Source organism: Desmodus rotundus, chromosome 5, assembly GCF_022682495.2.
Source record: "Desmodus rotundus isolate HL8 chromosome 5, HLdesRot8A.1, whole genome shotgun sequence".
In the NCBI taxonomy this organism is placed as follows: domain Eukaryota; kingdom Metazoa; phylum Chordata; class Mammalia; order Chiroptera; family Phyllostomidae; genus Desmodus; species Desmodus rotundus.
In genome coordinates, this window is record NC_071391.1 from 3,447,292 (window position 1) to 3,463,076 (window position 15,785).

At 55.3% G+C, this 15,785-nt stretch overlaps 1 pseudogene; it reads left to right on the forward strand.

The window, feature by feature from the left end:
* The first annotated feature begins 6,175 nt into the window (after nt 1–6,175).
* LOC112317416 (ribulose-phosphate 3-epimerase-like) lies at nt 6,176–7,332 on the forward strand (annotated as a pseudogene).
* The last annotated feature ends 8,453 nt before the right edge of the window (nt 7,333–15,785 follow it).

The window sequence follows — 15,785 nt, forward strand, 5'->3', positions numbered from 1 at the left end:
CGGCACAAGTCCTCGCGTTTCCTCCACGTTCCAGCAGGTGCTGGGTCCTCCTTCCGGCCTAAGGCTGAGCGGCATTCCACTGCACACGGGGGACACATCCCGCTCATCCGTTCCCCCGCCGCCGACACCGATTGCCTCGGAGTTTTATCTATTCTGAGTAATGCTCTTGTGAGCGTGGGGGTGCGAATATTTTGTTAAAACCCTGTTTTCAGTTCTTTTCAGTCTATGCCCATAGACGGAATCACTAGCTCACACGGGGTCTATTTGTGTTTTTTTGAGGAACCGCCAAACCGTCCCCCACAGACGGGCGCACCAGCGGCGCCCAGGGCTCCAAGGGCTCCACGCCCTCGCTACCGCTTGTGGTTTGTTGTCGTTCTTTCTCCCTCTTTTGTTTGGGGGGCAGGCGTCCTAATGGGTGAGGTGCGGTGTCTCCTCGTGGTCTGGGTTCGCATTTCCCCAGAGACTGCTGACATGGAGCATCTTCTCACGTGCGTACCGGCCACGTGTGCGTCTTCTCTGGAGAAGTGTCCACCCAAGTCGTCTGCTCATTTTCAAATCAGGTTGTTCGTTTTTTTGCTATTGTTTACTTTATTCCTTTTGTGGCCAGTTGATATTCCATCATATGGTTAGGTCTTAGTTTGTTTATCCATTCATTCGGACATCCGGCTGACTCGCTTGTGTCTCTTGTCATAACGCTCCCGCGAACATTCCGCTACAAGCTTTTGTGGGGACTTACATTTTGATGCTTCTCGGGTCTATCCCTCGGACGGGCATCGCTGGCTCGCGTGGCAGATCCATGAGCGACCTTCCGAGGGATGGCCCAGCTTTCTCTCGAAGAGGCTGCACCATTTTACACTGACTTCATAACAGGGTTCCCCAGAACGGAACGAACACCTGGGTTCCGGAACGGGAACCGCCACAAGCCAGAGGGAAACCGCCTCCCAAACCCTCACCTGGACACGGAGTGGACTTGCAGGCACTAAAGATAAGGAGAACGTCCCAGAAGCTTCCAGAGAAGAGAAAACACATACAGTCATAAACGGGAATCAGACTGACACCAGCCCCCATCAGCGACAGGGACGAAAGGAGAGAACAGGGACCTCCGAGGTCAGGGGAGAACCACCCTGGATGTAGGTGTGCTGCCTGTCCAGACTGACTGCGGTGGGAACTTGACCCCCGAAAACACAGCACCCACGGACAAACACGCGTCGATACATGTGCTCAGTGATATGAACTTTGCTTCATCAAAAGGCATCAAAAGACAAAGTAGTCGTTGGGAGCTGTTTGCAACACAAGCAGCTGTCAAAGGGTCAGAACTGGGAATGGGAAGCCTTCCCACAAATCATGGGAAAAATCGACCCAACCGAATGGACAGAAGACGTGGGCAGACATTTCCCAGAGCAGGAGGCGCAGGTGGAGACAGACTCAGGACAGATGTCCAGTGGTCAAGGGACCGCTGACCACGGCCAAACCAGACACCGGGTGATGTCCATTCAGTCCACGAAATGACAGAAATGTGACAACCCCTCGAGCAGAACAGGAGACAGGTCGATGGGGTGTCACTCACTGTTGGGTGGAACACAAAATGCTACTCACTTGGGACAGAACCCCCTCGTCAGCACGGGCGTCTGCCTGTGCGCCACCTCGCAGTCCCACGTGGGGCACTGGCGCTCCCCGGAGATGCGCTCCGGAACGTCCACAGCAGCACCGTGTGGAAGAGCCACATCTAGAAATGGCTCAAGTGCCGAAGAGCAGGGCCCGCAGCCCCTCCAGGGCCAGCAGGGAGATGTCCCTGGGAAACTGGCTGGCCCCGGCAGGAGGCCCAGAGTCCCTGACGTGGAGCAGAGGACCGGACCCATCACTGGGGAGGTCAGTCCCAGGGGCACTGCCCCTGGATGGGATGGTGGTAGGGGCAGCGTCCTGCGCCTGCTCTGAACTGTGACCCACTCATACCCAGATGTGGCAGCTGCAGGTCCCACCCAGGCCCAGGATGCATGAGACCTACCTGACTGGGGCTCCCGGCTGGGCTGGTTCCTGGCCTCCCTCTGGGAGTGGGGGTGGGGGTGTTGGACATTGTCCCCTCACCTCCCTTGGCCTGTCAGGGAGCTGGGCACACTTGGTGGTGCCGGGGTCTTGCTCCTTTCTCATCCCTGGGTCACACACAGCCCCTCCCCCCAGACCCCCACCTTTTCCAGGGCCTCAGAAGCCCCAACTTGGCCCCAACCCTCCCGAGACTCCCTGACCCAGTGCCTTTTAGCCCCTTGGATTATCCAGAGCCCTGCCTCCAGTCCCCAGGAGGCTGTTTGTGGGGCACTAGGACTGAGGGAGGGAAGCCTGGAGTAGAGAAGCTGGCAACCCCTTCCTTCATGGGAAGGCCCACTGGGCTGGGCAGTTGTTTCTGCACCTCCTGTCCTAGGGACCAGGGCTTCTCCGAGGGCTGTCCGCACAGTGGGCTGTGGGCAGCTGCTGGCCTCCCCCAACACTGCCGCAGGTTGGGGATCCCTGGGGGAGTGTCCTGCCACTCTCCTCACCCACAGAGCAGGACATCCTGGGGCGGAGCTGAGGAGGGCAGCTTGGAGACAGGAGGGTGGGCCGTGCCTCCCCACCCTCAATGGAGACAGCCAGCGTCAGGGCCACCGCTCACTGCCCTTCCCTGGGGAGACCAGGGGTCCCTTCTCCCTGCCCCTGCCTGGGGGACAGGCACCACAGGCCAGGCCAGAGGGCACAGGCGGGTTGGGCAGAGGCCCCTCGGGGACCTGGGCCGCTCCGGCTCTCGGGTGGCACCACCGAGGGCAGGGCCCCATCGCACAGTCCTGCCTGGTGTGAGCACCCCCGGGGCGGCCGAGCTCACCTGTAGGAACTCCTCTGCCACCAGAATTCCTCACGGTTGCCACAGCGATCTCGCCACCAGGCTGTGTTTTCAGGACAAACGCCCCCAGAGGACGTTCCAGAGAGCATGACAAGTTGTTCTGGGACCCGGTGCCCCCAGCAGAAGCAGCGGCAGGACACCGTGAAACTGCTGTCTGGCACGCTGGCACCTGCTCGATAAACTCTCGTCTGGGCCAGGCCATAAAATGTCGCCTTGCAGGGTAGGCACGAGAGGAGACTGAGCACTCACGTCTGGCCCCGCAGCCCCAGCCTTGGCGCGGCCCCCGGGGTGCGGGGCCAGAAGTGGGGCAGGAGGAGGCTGTGAGGGGGGCAGGCATGAACCCCCTCCCCACAGGGATGAGGTTGGGGCCAGGACTTGGGGCTCCCAAGTTTGGGGGGCCTCCTAGGGGAAATGTCACGGCGGGCTGGAGCACCCAGCAGCCAGCCAAATAAATATACTGACTGGGTGAGAGAGGCAATGTTTGTTTCTGCGGCACAAATACCCACCAACGGCAGAATGGAAAAATGGACGGTGGTCGTCTATCCATGAAACACTGCGGAGCAGCCCAGACCAGGGGCCTCAGGCTGAGGCAGGAGATGAACAGGAGACCCTGAGACCCTGCAGCTGCCGGTGGTCACAGCCTGGTTTCCATAAATCACCCTATGGCAGCTGATAACCATCAGCACCGTGGGTTCGTCCCCGAGTGGGCAGTGAAGGAGGGTGGTGGGAAACCTCATGCATAGAAGCTCAAGTAAAAACCCTGAAAAGCCTGTAGTCATTCACTAGAAGGGAGCCATTCCCTGGCCTGAGATGGCCCGCTCCCACGTCTTGGGAAGTGTGCTTAACAAATCTCCCGCTTTGCTGTGCCTTACACCATCTGTGTGGTCAGCCCGATTCCTTGCTCGTGCCTGCCAAGAGCCTGGACCCTGTCACCATCTGCAACCAGGCCACACACAACCTCGTGTGGCCTGAGTGAGCGGGAAGCAGACGGGAAGCGCAGGCTGGAGGTGGCCCTATGGGGAAGCTGGGGACTGGCCCCAGGCACGCCGTCTGTCCTCCAGTCGGTTCGCCTGTGGGGGTGTTGGCTGGAAGGGGACGGAGTGGGGGCTTCGGGCGACCCTGGATCTTCTGGCTGTGTGCTGAGTGCGTCCTTACGCAGTACGGCCTCACTGCGGCCAGTCACGCTAGAGATGTTTCCAAGTCTGGGGCTCTGGGCCGATGACACAGCATGCCGTGTTTCTGTTCTGACTTTTGTGTATCAAAGGGCCATCAGCCCCTGCAGAGTGTAGGCTCCACGGAGGCGGGGACCACGGGGTCCCCAGGGCCTGGCATGCAGCAAGAGCCAACTGAACCATGACTGGAGCTTAAAGGTGGGCCTGCCCCCCACTCCCGTTTATGGGCGAGGTCATGCCCAAGGGGAGAGAATTTGGGTGTCTGGAACCTGCTGGGAGGGCGTGAGGCAAGGAGCAGGGCTGGGCGACAGGCCGAGGGGAAGTGGCACCTGGCAGAGTCAGGGTCCCAGGCCTCTGCACTGCAAGAGGCTGAAGTGGCAGCGGCACAAGCTGAGGGGAATGGAGTGGGGGCTCTGGTGGGTGATGCTTGCTGGCCGGCCGCCTGCTCTGGGCCCCAGGCCACTGTCCCGTGCAGCAGCGTGCACCGGGCCCCCCGACGAGCCCCACCGCAGGCCAGAGCTGAGGGCACAGTGGGGGGGGGCCTCTCTCCCTGTGGGCAAGCCCCTGCTGCCCCCTCTAGATTTCCAGCAGCAACAGGGACACATCAAGTGTGGGTGAGTGGGGCCTATGGACGGGGAAGAGCTGGGGCCAGGGTTGTGGGAGGGTGGGCTGTGGCCCTGGGTCAGTCTGGAAGCATTGGCCCAGCATGGTTGCCACGCTGGCACCTTTCCTGAGCCAGGGGTGAGCTGAGAAAGCCCCACTTTGGCGGCTCTTCGGCATTACCTCCCTAATGGGCTTAATGTCCTGGCTGAACTCTAATGCGAGTAATTTTGCCTCCCACTCACAGATTTCAGGAAAAAAGCATACAATGGCCCGAGTCCACTGTAGCCAAGAAAATAAAATAGTAGAAAAATAATAGTAAAAATTACTGTGCAACTTTCATCACCTCACTTTTTTATCAGCTCGCTTATGGTTTCCCCCTCCATTTTCCTGAATTTCCCACAATGCAGGAGGTTACAATTAATTTCAGAAAGCATAACCTTTTTGGAAATGCACCCCTCTCCACAAATGAACAGCTGCTTGGTAATTAAAGTAATGCCATCCTGCGCTCCAACTGCTTGTGCTAATTAGGCTAATTGACGACAGCCGGCATTAACCGTGATTAGTCATAACATCTAATAGACTCACTAGTGCCTATAATTTTCTGCCCGGAGGGCTGGCATCTGTTTTCAGGCTCTGTCTGCTTTCGGGACTTGGACCCCTGGCTGTGCATTTCTCTCGAAAGGATCCCCTTTTGCCCAGCATGCAATAGCCGGCTTCTCTTTTCAAAGGTGGAGAACAGAGCGCGGGGACAGGACATCTCATGTCGGCTGGTTTTTGAAAGGATGCTGGCTCCAGGGTCGCACGGGGCTTGGTGTTTATCCCATGGACACCTGGCCTCAAGGATGAACCAGACGCTCAGCGCTCACGGAGACGAGACTCACGCGAGATCACAGGCCGCAGCAGGGGCACAGAGCTCGGCGGGCTGCGCGAGCCTGCGTCTCCGGGGCAGCTTGTGCTCAAGTATTGGGTCAGCCAAAAAGTCCACTTATTTTTTTCCATAAAATGAAAGGCACATTTTTCATTTTCACAATAACTTTATTGATTTGGATATTTTGAACATGTCGGCTATCTTTCGCTATTGGCTTCTAGTGGGTAGAGGCCAGGGCTGCTGCTAAATGTCTTCTAATACATGAGACTGCAGAGAATCATTTGGCCAAAATGTTAACAGGACCAAGAAACTTCACAGACTACTTCTGACATGGCCAGCCGGTCACAGCAGCTTCTCCTTATACTGCACAAATTTGGTGTTTCCGCTGTGTTTTTACGTTCCTTGAAATAATAAAGCACAATATGCCAAAAATGTTGCATAGCTTCTTCCATATTCAGTATTAAAATGGCTACACAAAAATTCCCCAATTTTGACAAGTTTTTTAAACGTGCGCTGGTGTGACAGCTGTCACAATACAATCTAACATTGTTTCCAACGCGGTGAAAGGCACCTAAGTGCAGCTGGAGCCACCACACGGAAAAAACGTAACGGACTTTGCGGCCAACCCAATACAGGCTTTTTAACCCCATTACAGTGTACGCAATGCCGGTTTCCCTTACCCAGCAGGTGTCTGGTGGAGCCAGGATTCTCGGCCCTTGACAAAAGTTCCGGGAGAGACCTGTAAGGGCCACGTGGTTTCGGGTTTGTGGCTTCTAAGGGTAACGGAGCCGGAGAGGAAAGGGTGGAGAAGCAGAAAGGGAAGCAAAGGTAAGGAGAAAAGAAACTAGGAAGATAAGGTGGAAAAAGAAGGGCACCCTTGAGTTCTGAAAGGACTGGGAGACACATAAAAACCGCGCTTCAAAAGCAAGCTCAGAGGAAGGGCCTTTGGACGAGGCACCGCCCCACTCCTTAGGCCCGCAGCCCCTACGGGAAGGCGGGACTTCCTCCTCAAAAGGTAGCTGCTTCCCGCGTAGACAGGAAGACTCTACAGAAAAGAGGCGGTGCCAAAGCTGCTCGGCCAATCTGGGCGACGCCTTCACCCTGCCGGAGACTCTGGAGATCCCTTGCTCGTGGCAAGCTTCCCCGTCGCTTCTGGCTGCAAGGCTGGCCCGTCCATCCTCTGCAGCGACTTGGCGCCTTTAGGACCTGAGTGCGGCCGAAGGCTGCACGCTGGGGCCCCTGAACTGTCCCTGGGTGCACTGGCCGGGCATTTTGCTCCCAGCATCCCCTTGGTCACCCTGTGGTGGAAAGCGTGGAAAAGCAGCTAGGCCAGGACGCTTTCTTCTAGTGCAGGTGATGGCGCGGAGGCCGGAACAGGGGGCACAGCCGATGGCTGTAGCACGAGCTAATCAGTAAGCCTTTCATTTCGAGGCTGCGGAGAACGCAGCGGCTGAGATTGAAGACATTTGGAAAATAGGAGGCAGGCGGCCTCGCCATCAAAACGGAGTACAGTTGAGCGTTTGGCACCGTGGGCTCATCACATCGATGTGGCCTTGCTTTTGACCGTGGGACTCGGGTTTGGAAGCAGAAATTCATGGAAGATGGGACGCCACAGGTCCCGTCGTTGGATATAGAGCTGGGTGGATGGTGGAGCAGGATCTGACGCCGACCGTGAACGTGCAGAGGCAGCGGAGGCCGCGACTGCGTCCCGGTGCCGCCAGACCTTTGGTCTACATGTTAAACCGTGTTTGCTGAGAAGCCGCTCAGAAGCGCTCCCGTGCCGGCCGGGAGCGCACGGAGCCCGGAGTTTCTGCCCCTGAAACTCTCTAACTGGGAAACAAGACCGCTGAGCACCCAGTCGCGCCGTAACTGCAGTTACTCACTCCACTGACGGGCATCGATTGTGCGGAAGGTTCCAGAGGTTAGAAATTGATCTGTATTACATTTTTAGTGATGGATTTGAAAGATGAGTGTGGTGAAATACCATTTTTCCTGGGAGACGTGATTTTTATAGACTAAAAATATGGCTGTATTAAGGTTATAAACATGTGTCTTAATGCCTAAGGAAGGCATACAAGGCACTACGAAAAAATGTTTTTCTCCATTTCTAGAAAGAATTTTCTGTTGTTTCTCAGCTGTTTCCCAAAGCAAAGGACGTCCTTATGTCTCCGCTTCACATCATTTGTGATTTGTGTGTATGATTGATAATATGAATAGAATAGAAATTAGGAAAAATCTAAGTTTGAATCTGGCTCGGGTGGCATACCGTATTCTTCTAGCTTCTAAACCATCTACTTACTTTGCATCTTACATGTGATTTCTATAAAAAGTGTGAAGCCCCCCCCGCCAAAGACACAACATACCACGTTAGAAAAAGAACGGCCCTAAAATCCAATCTGCCTTTTGAGGAAAGCAGAGGAACCAAATATATTTTTTATACCACTAGCAGTTCTATGACAGCAAAGTCTCTGAAGTCCCCATTAAGGGAGCCTTTCCCTCAGTGTTCCCCTCTGACATTGTCTCTGCTCCCCAGCATGGAGGGGCCCCGGGGACGGGCAGGGTGGGGCTGGCCGGGTGGTGGAGAACAGAACTGTGGTGCTTAATTTTGGGTCTGGGAAACATTACCTTGGCACAGATGAGGCCGACTAGTAACATCCCCTGGGCCAAAGCTCTCGGAGGTCCCCGCAGCCCTAGGGACCAGAATCTGAGGCTTTTCCGAGTGAAAACGGGGCTTCCTCTGGGTTGAAAACGAGGGTGTCCAGAGAAGAGCAGAAGGAGGGTGATGGGGGTGCACAGCGGAGGTTCTTGGGAGGAATCTCATTCCTAGGAGGTTGGCCCCAGGCCACACCCAAGGCCAACTGGAATGACATTTTCTCGCCACGGTGGAGGCTGCTGTAGGTGCCGTCCAGATCTCCTAGCCAGGCTGGTGGCCCAGCTGCTGAGCACGCTGGGTGTTCACCTCCCTGCTGCCGCATCTCTGGAGAAGTGCCCTCACCTGGGGCGGGGGAGGGGGGGCGGTGGCGCACGTTTGCCCAGGGCTTGCAGAGCTGGCGGCTGACGCTGTGTACTCCCGGGCCCATAGCTGTGTCGGTGGGAAGCCAGGCTCCCTGGCTCAGGGTGGCAGAGTCCAGGGCTAGCGGAGGAGCTGGAAACGGAAGGGAGTAATTCTGGAAGCCAGAGAGCTGCAGACACATAAGACCTAGAATTGAGTCGGTGGAAGAAACTTCTGGAGTCCCAAGCAGTTCCCCTTAAAGAACTCACACACGGACTTACTCAGACTCACTCCCTCTGAGCTCCAGCACCAGTTTTGAATCTAAAAATCAAGCCAAGCAAGCAAGAGCAGACAGAATCATGGATCCAGAGAGCATTTTGATGACTGCCAGGTGGGAGAGGGTATGAGGCTGTATTCGGCGTGAGTGAATTGTTTTTGGAGACTCTTTCACCGCGTTTGCCCATTTCATCACGGGTGACTTACCAGCCCACCTGCGTGCTGCGTGCTCAGCAGCTTTTGACCAAAACAGCATGACCCCCGTGCCCCACCCTCCCTGTTCACCCCATCTTGCCCCAAGGGACCATTATTCTGTTTCCTCAAAGGGAAGTGCTTTGCCCATGTGGAAGAGGTGACAGAAAAACTGCAGAAGCTCTAACCGGCCTCAGCGTTGGCGAGTCCAAACCGCCGAGCGGTGGGAAACGCCTTGATAGGGGTGTGGCATCAGATGGAGAGCACTTTGAAGGTGACTGAAATGTAAACATGTAAGAATAAATACACAATTTTTTATGAATAAATTCTGCTTTTTAGGGTCTGCCCTTGTATCTTGTTTTTTTGTTTTTGTTTTTGTTTTTTTTTAAATGAGGAACCTCTACACCATTTTCCGTAGAGGCTACACCGTTTTACCTTCCCACCAACAGTGCACGAAGGTTCCAATTCCTCCATGTCCTTGCCCACGCCTGTCTTTCGACTTTTTTAAAACATAAGAGCCGCTCTGATGGTGTGAGACAGAACCGCGTGGGTTCCCACGAGCACTCCCTGGCACGCGTGGGGGGCGGCGCCCTCTCGTACACCCGCCGGCCGCTTGTGTGTCCTCTTTGGGGAAACGTCTGTCCAAGTCAGTCTGTGTCTGAACCAGGTTACTTTGCTTCCCTTCAGTCACTGAGTTGTGTGAGTTCCTTATATAGTTTGGAGAGTAACCCCTTCCCATTTGCAGGTTACTGTTTCATTTTGTTCACTGTTTCCTTTGCAGAAACTTCTTGTTTTAAAAAAACTATATTTTATTGATTATGCTATTACAGTTCTCCTGATTTTCTCCCCTTGCTCCCCTCCACCCAGCACCCCCGGTCCCTCAGGCAATCCCCCCACCGTTGTTCATGTCCACAGGTTGTGCATATAAGTTCTGTGGCTACTCCATTTCCCACACTGTACTTCACATCCCCATGGCCAGTCCGTAACTGCCTATTTGTACTTCTGAATCCTCTCACCTCTTCACCCATTTCCCTACACCCCTCTCCCATCAAAATGCTCTCCTCATCCATGATACTGTCTCTGTTCTTGTTTGCTTAATTTGTTTTTTAGATTCAAAATTGGTGCTGGAGCTCAGAGGGAGTGAGTCTAAGTCCGTGTGCAGGTTCTTTAAGGGGAACTGCTTGGGACTCCAGAAGTTTCTTCTACTGACTCAATCCCTGCTGGTTTTTGCGGCCAGAAGTTGTGGGGACTTGTCTTCCTGGCACTGGAACCCTGGGCTGGGGGGCCTGGTGTGGGGCTGAGACTCTTGCTTCTGAGATACCCCTCCCGAATTTTTCTGTACCACACGTGGGTGAGGGACCAGCCCGTTCCATGTCTGCTGCCCTTCTACCAGTCTGGATGGATGTGGTTTCTTTAATTTCGTACTTGTCAGACTTCCATTCAGCTCAGTTTCTGCTGGCTCTGAGTGATGGCTACGTGATGTTTCAGTTGCGATTCTGCTGTGGCGGTGCGAGGAGGCGGGCTGTGTCTGCCTGCGCCGCCGTCTTTACCTCGAGTGAAACCTCTTGTTTTTGTTGCCTGTGCTTTTGGGGTCAAACCCGGGAAACCTTCGCCAAGGCCAGCATCACGAAACATTCCTGTGTTTTCTCCTAGGATTTCTATACCTTCTTACACATAAGTCCTATTTTAGAAGTGGTTTTTGTAAGAGAAGGGTCCAGTTCCATTCTGTTGCATCTGGAGTCCAGTTTTCCCAACACACCTTAATTCAAGTGTGTTTCCAACCCAGAGAGACAGTCCCACTCATTGTTTCTACAGCTGTTTCCCTCTGGCGCTCCGGGCCCTTGCTCCGCCGCCAGGCTTCCGTCTGGGGGAGGGGGTTTCCTTTTGCCCAGAGACCCCATTAGTGCGACTCTGCTGGAGTTGAAATCTCTGGTTTTGTTTTTCGGAAATTACTTTTATTTTGCTTTCAGTTTGGAGGATAATTTGCTGGGTACGGAACCTAGGTTGACATTTTTTCCTTTCAGCATGTAAGACACCATTCCGTCTTCTGGCTTGCATCACTTCCAGGAACACGTTCCGCAGCAGACCCTACAGAGTGATCTGTGATACCGGACCGGACCGGGCATCAGGGGTATAGAATCATGATTCCAAAAACAAGGAAGAAAGCGTTCTACAAACAGGTCTTCTGGGGCCATGCCCTTTGCTCAGCTGCCTTTAGGTCCTCTCTGGGTTCCGAGAGCTTGACTAGACGTTGCTGGTTGCGGTGCTCTCCCCTGCGGCCTCCTCGGCGTTCGTAAGTTTCCTGAGCCTGCGCCCTGATGCCCTTTGGTTCATTTGGGGAGATTCTTGTTGGCATCTCTGCTTCCCGTTCTTCCTTCCTTCCCTTCTGGGGCTCCACGTGCAGCTATGTTCCGCTGTTCCTGTGTGCTTGCTCTCTGGGTGCTGTCTGTACCCCCCTTTCTCCTCTCCTTGTCTGAGTGCTTCCTACAGACCTATCATACTTCTGCTTTGTCCAGTCTGCTTTTAAATTCATTTATGGGGTTCCTAATTCCAATTAGTTTACGTTGCAGTTTTAGAATTTCCATTTGAAATTTTTTTGTAATAGGATTCCTGTTCTTTGGTGAAAACCTCCAATTGGTTATCTATTGTCTTGAACATACAAGGTTTGTCCAGAAAAAAGTCCTGCCATTGTTAATATAACGAGAACAGTTTGCACACCATCGAGGTAACCTGTCGGCCAAGGAGAGTGGACTGGAATGCACATGCGTGAACAATGGTGACTTCACTGTACTGGTCGGTGGGGGCGGTAGATGCTGCTGAGTGAGCATGTGTACTCCGTGGAATCTATTCAGATGATTGAAAAGGCTGCAGCTGTGGGCACCTGGTGATTGGCAGCTTCATCACGACACCACACCCGCTCATGCATCACGTCTCGTGCAGTTTGTGCAACATCAAATCACCCAAGGGACTCAGCCTCCCTATGGCCCAGATTTGGCGCCCTGCGACTTCTGGCTTTCCCCAAACTAAAGTCACCTTTGAAAGGGAAGAGATTTTGGACATCGATGAGATTCAGGAAAATACAACGGGACAGCAGGTGGACACTGGGAGAACTGTGTGAGGCCCCAAGGTGCCTCCTCTGAAGGGGACCGAGGCGTCATTGTCCTGCGTGCAGTGCTGCTTGTGTCTGTGTCTCCTTCAGTGAACGCCCCCATTTGACACACCACGTGGCTGGTACCTTCGGGGCGGCCTCGTATTGGTCACATGTCAAAGCCCGAAACCTCCCCCATCTGAACGAACTGTGTGTTCTCCTCTCTCACGTTCCCATCACTCGGCCTGTTCTGTCTCCTGGCGTGTGCAAGCAGCTTTTACTCGGTGTCAACACCGTGTGTGAGAAGCAGCTTTGGAGAGGGGCTTTCTATCTTCTGGAGGGCAGGGCAGGCCGTCCGGTGTGGGCTTACCCCCGCGGCGTGGTCCTTCATTAGTTTCAACGTGTGTCCCGGAGCCCCTCTCCTTGGAAGTCCCTGAGCTCCGATTCCCGCCTCCCCAGCCTGTCAGCTGGTCTTCTGCTTGGCTTCCTGGCGTCTCTCTAGCACAGCCAAGGGGTCGTCAAAAGGCCTAGAGAGGGACCATAGTGAACGTGGGGATCACTGATCCATGGTTCTCTTTTCTCCGGGGTCTTGGCCCTTCGGCCTGGGCTTCCTTCTCAGCCCTCAACTCCCAGTGTTGCCTTCCTAGGCCTGCGAGATGCTGAAAACCCCGGGCCCCATGTTAGTCAGCAGAAGCCAGGAGGGGACGGCGGCCTCAGATGCAGGTTTGCTTGAAACCTTTCCTTTCTTCCTGGCCCTTGGCCCTTGCAGCGCTTGCCTGCAGATGCCTGGCTCCAGACGTCCCGGACGCCGGCAGGACGCTGGGTCTGGGAGGGCCACGCACCCCGTTGGACCCGAGTCCTTGCCTTTCTAGCTGCCGTGTTGTCGTCTGATTCGGTCTTTCAACCCTCCGCAGTGCTTTTAACTTTGCGTTCCACTTGACCTGGCATCGTCACCTTTTTGTTTATTTGCGCTTTTCTGTGTTTACTTTTTTTTGGCCTTTGTCACTATTATGGCTTTCATATAAACAGTGTATTGCTGGGTTTGATTTTCAAACTGTCTGACCATCTGTCTCTGAAAGAAAATCCAGATTTAGTGTAACCATTGTATCTTCCTGTTTTTCTTTGTTTGGGACGGGAGCTAGGGGAAACTCTCTCCACCCGTTCGGAAATGAGAGAGAATTAGGGCCTGGGAGACCAATGGAGAAACCTAATTTGAGAGTCCAGCCTGAGACGAGCTGCTAAGTGGCCTTGCAGACACTCCCCCGGACTGAGACCCAGTGATGTGCCTACGACTGGTGGGGCTGGACACCCACGGGTCTCGTCCAGGAGGACACACGGCTTGTACACAATGACAGGCCAGGACGCGCTCCTTGGCCAGTGCAGGAGAGGGCGCCTGAGGCACGGAGCCCAAGAGGCAGACCCTCCCCAGACGGATCCCCTGAATGCGAGTCGGTCCTGCAGAGAGGCACACGGCCGGGACGGCCCTCGCCCTGCTGTGCACAGCGGTGGGCGCGCTGACCTGGCAGGCTGGCCGTTAAGCGTGGCCAGCCGAAGGGCAGGAAGCGGCAGAGGGTCAGGACAGCCCTGTTCCCACCTGCATGCCACCCCGCATCGCAGCTGCTGCTCCGTGGTCCTTCTGTGACAAGAGGCCGGCTGGCGTTTTAAGTGGAGGCAGCATGGCCTGCCCTGTCCTGGCCCCCAAAGCACCCCTCCGGGAACTGGCTCAGCAGACGGACAGACGGATGCAAAACACTTTCCTGGTGACTGTCCCGAAGAGCATGGCCTCGCTGCTTCCTGACCCTGGCTCGCTGGGGTAGACGGTCTGACCCGCCTGCTCACAGGTGGCAGGAACAAATACAGGCCTGTCCCACACAGGACAGAATGTCTCTTCTGCACAGGCAGGCCGCTCCAGGCTGGGCTCTGGAAGCGCTGCCCCACGCACGCCCAGGTCCAGTTCCCGACACACGTGTCACCAGCACCACGAGGTGGGGGTGTCTGTTACCAGAACTCCCCCCCCCCCCCCCGGCCCTCGAGAGCCACGTCTCCCTGTCCTCCCCCACCCCCTCCCCCGATCGTGGGCCCCATGACCCAGGCCAGCCGGCCCCAGGGCCCCACAGCACACACGGTGAGCGCTCACGGGCCTCCTGCCCGTTGGCTCGCACGTTTTTGAGGTTCACTCTTATACTGGGGTTCACTCGTGTTTATTGCTGAGGGGTGCTCCGCCGTATAAACATAATCGCATCCTTTTTCCTGTCGGACGTCTTTTATCTTTTGCCGTTATGAATGAAGCGGCCGCAAACACCCCTGCACAGCTTCTGTGGACGTTCATTTCCGTCTCTCCTGGGTGAGCACCTGGCAGAACTGCCGACCACAGGGCAGCACTGGGCCTGACTTAAAGAACGAGGAAGGAAGCTTGCCCGACCTGGCTCCCAGTTGGACGCGTCATTGCACACGCGTCCCCGGCTCCGGCCCGTTCCCGGCGCTCAGTGGCGTTGCGCTCTGGAGCTGCTCGAACGGCCAAGCGCGGTGCTTCTGTGGTTTTAACCTGCGTCCTCTACTGACTGACACTGGACGCCTGTCATGTTTGCACAGGCCACTTGTATCTCGGTCCCCACCTGGCCCCCTCTCTTGCCCACGTGTGCAACTGGGCTTTTCACCGTGTTTTTGATTAGCATTCTTCTCCCCCCGGATCCGAGCCCTTCGCCTGGACTCACGTAGTCTTCTCCTGGCGGTCCGTGGCCCACCCGTTTTGAAGAGCAGAAAAATTTAATGTTGATGGAAGCTCTTTTGGTTGTTCTATTACAGCTGTCCCAATTCCCCCGTTACTCTCCCCTGCCCCCTGCTCCCCCATTCAGTCCCCACGGACTGATGTCCGTGTCCATGGGTCATTTATTTCCTTACCGAGTCCCTTCCGCCTCTTTCCTCCCTTAGCCGCCCCCCGCCCCCGTCACTGTCTGTTCGTTTCCAGCCTCTGGTTCTATTTTGCTCGTTTGTTTTGTTGCTTAGGTTCCACTTAGGGGTGAGATCATACGGTCTCTCTCACCACCTGGCTTACTTCACTTAGCATAATGCTCTCCGGGTCCAGCCACGCTGTCACGAAGAGTAGGAGCTCCTTCTTTCTTTCTGCTGCATAGTATCCCACTGTGTAAATGCACCACAGCTTTTTGGTCCACTTTCTCACTCCCTGACGGGCACTCAGGCTGCTTCCAGCACGTGGCCATTGGAAACAGTGCTGCTATGAACACTGGGCGCATAGGTTCTGCGATTTGAGTTTGTCGTCCTGAGAAATCTTTGCTTGTTCCAAAGCTACTCAGCTGTTTTCTTCTAGGAGCCCAAGTGTGCACACTTAGACCAGTGCTGCTTGGGGGCTTGTAGACGGCGTGTGGAAGGGGTCCACGTTCATTTCCCCCATATACACCATCCAGCGGCTGGCCAGAATTGCCTGTCCCCTCCCCGTGGGACTGTGTTGGTGATGCCGTTGAAAACTAGCGGATTGCGCATTTGTGGGTCTGGCTCTGGATTCAAGTCCACTTTACTGACTCGGGAATTAGCGACCTTTTTCTGCAGAGGGCCAGACGGTGAAGGGGTTCCAGGCCTTATCGTCTCTGTGGACACTACTCCACATACCAGGAGAGCAGCCAGTTGGGGGGCGGGTCCTAGAAGTCGCTCAGAAGTCTCTACCCCCGTCAGCCCAGTGAACTAAATTCTCACACACACGTCGTCTG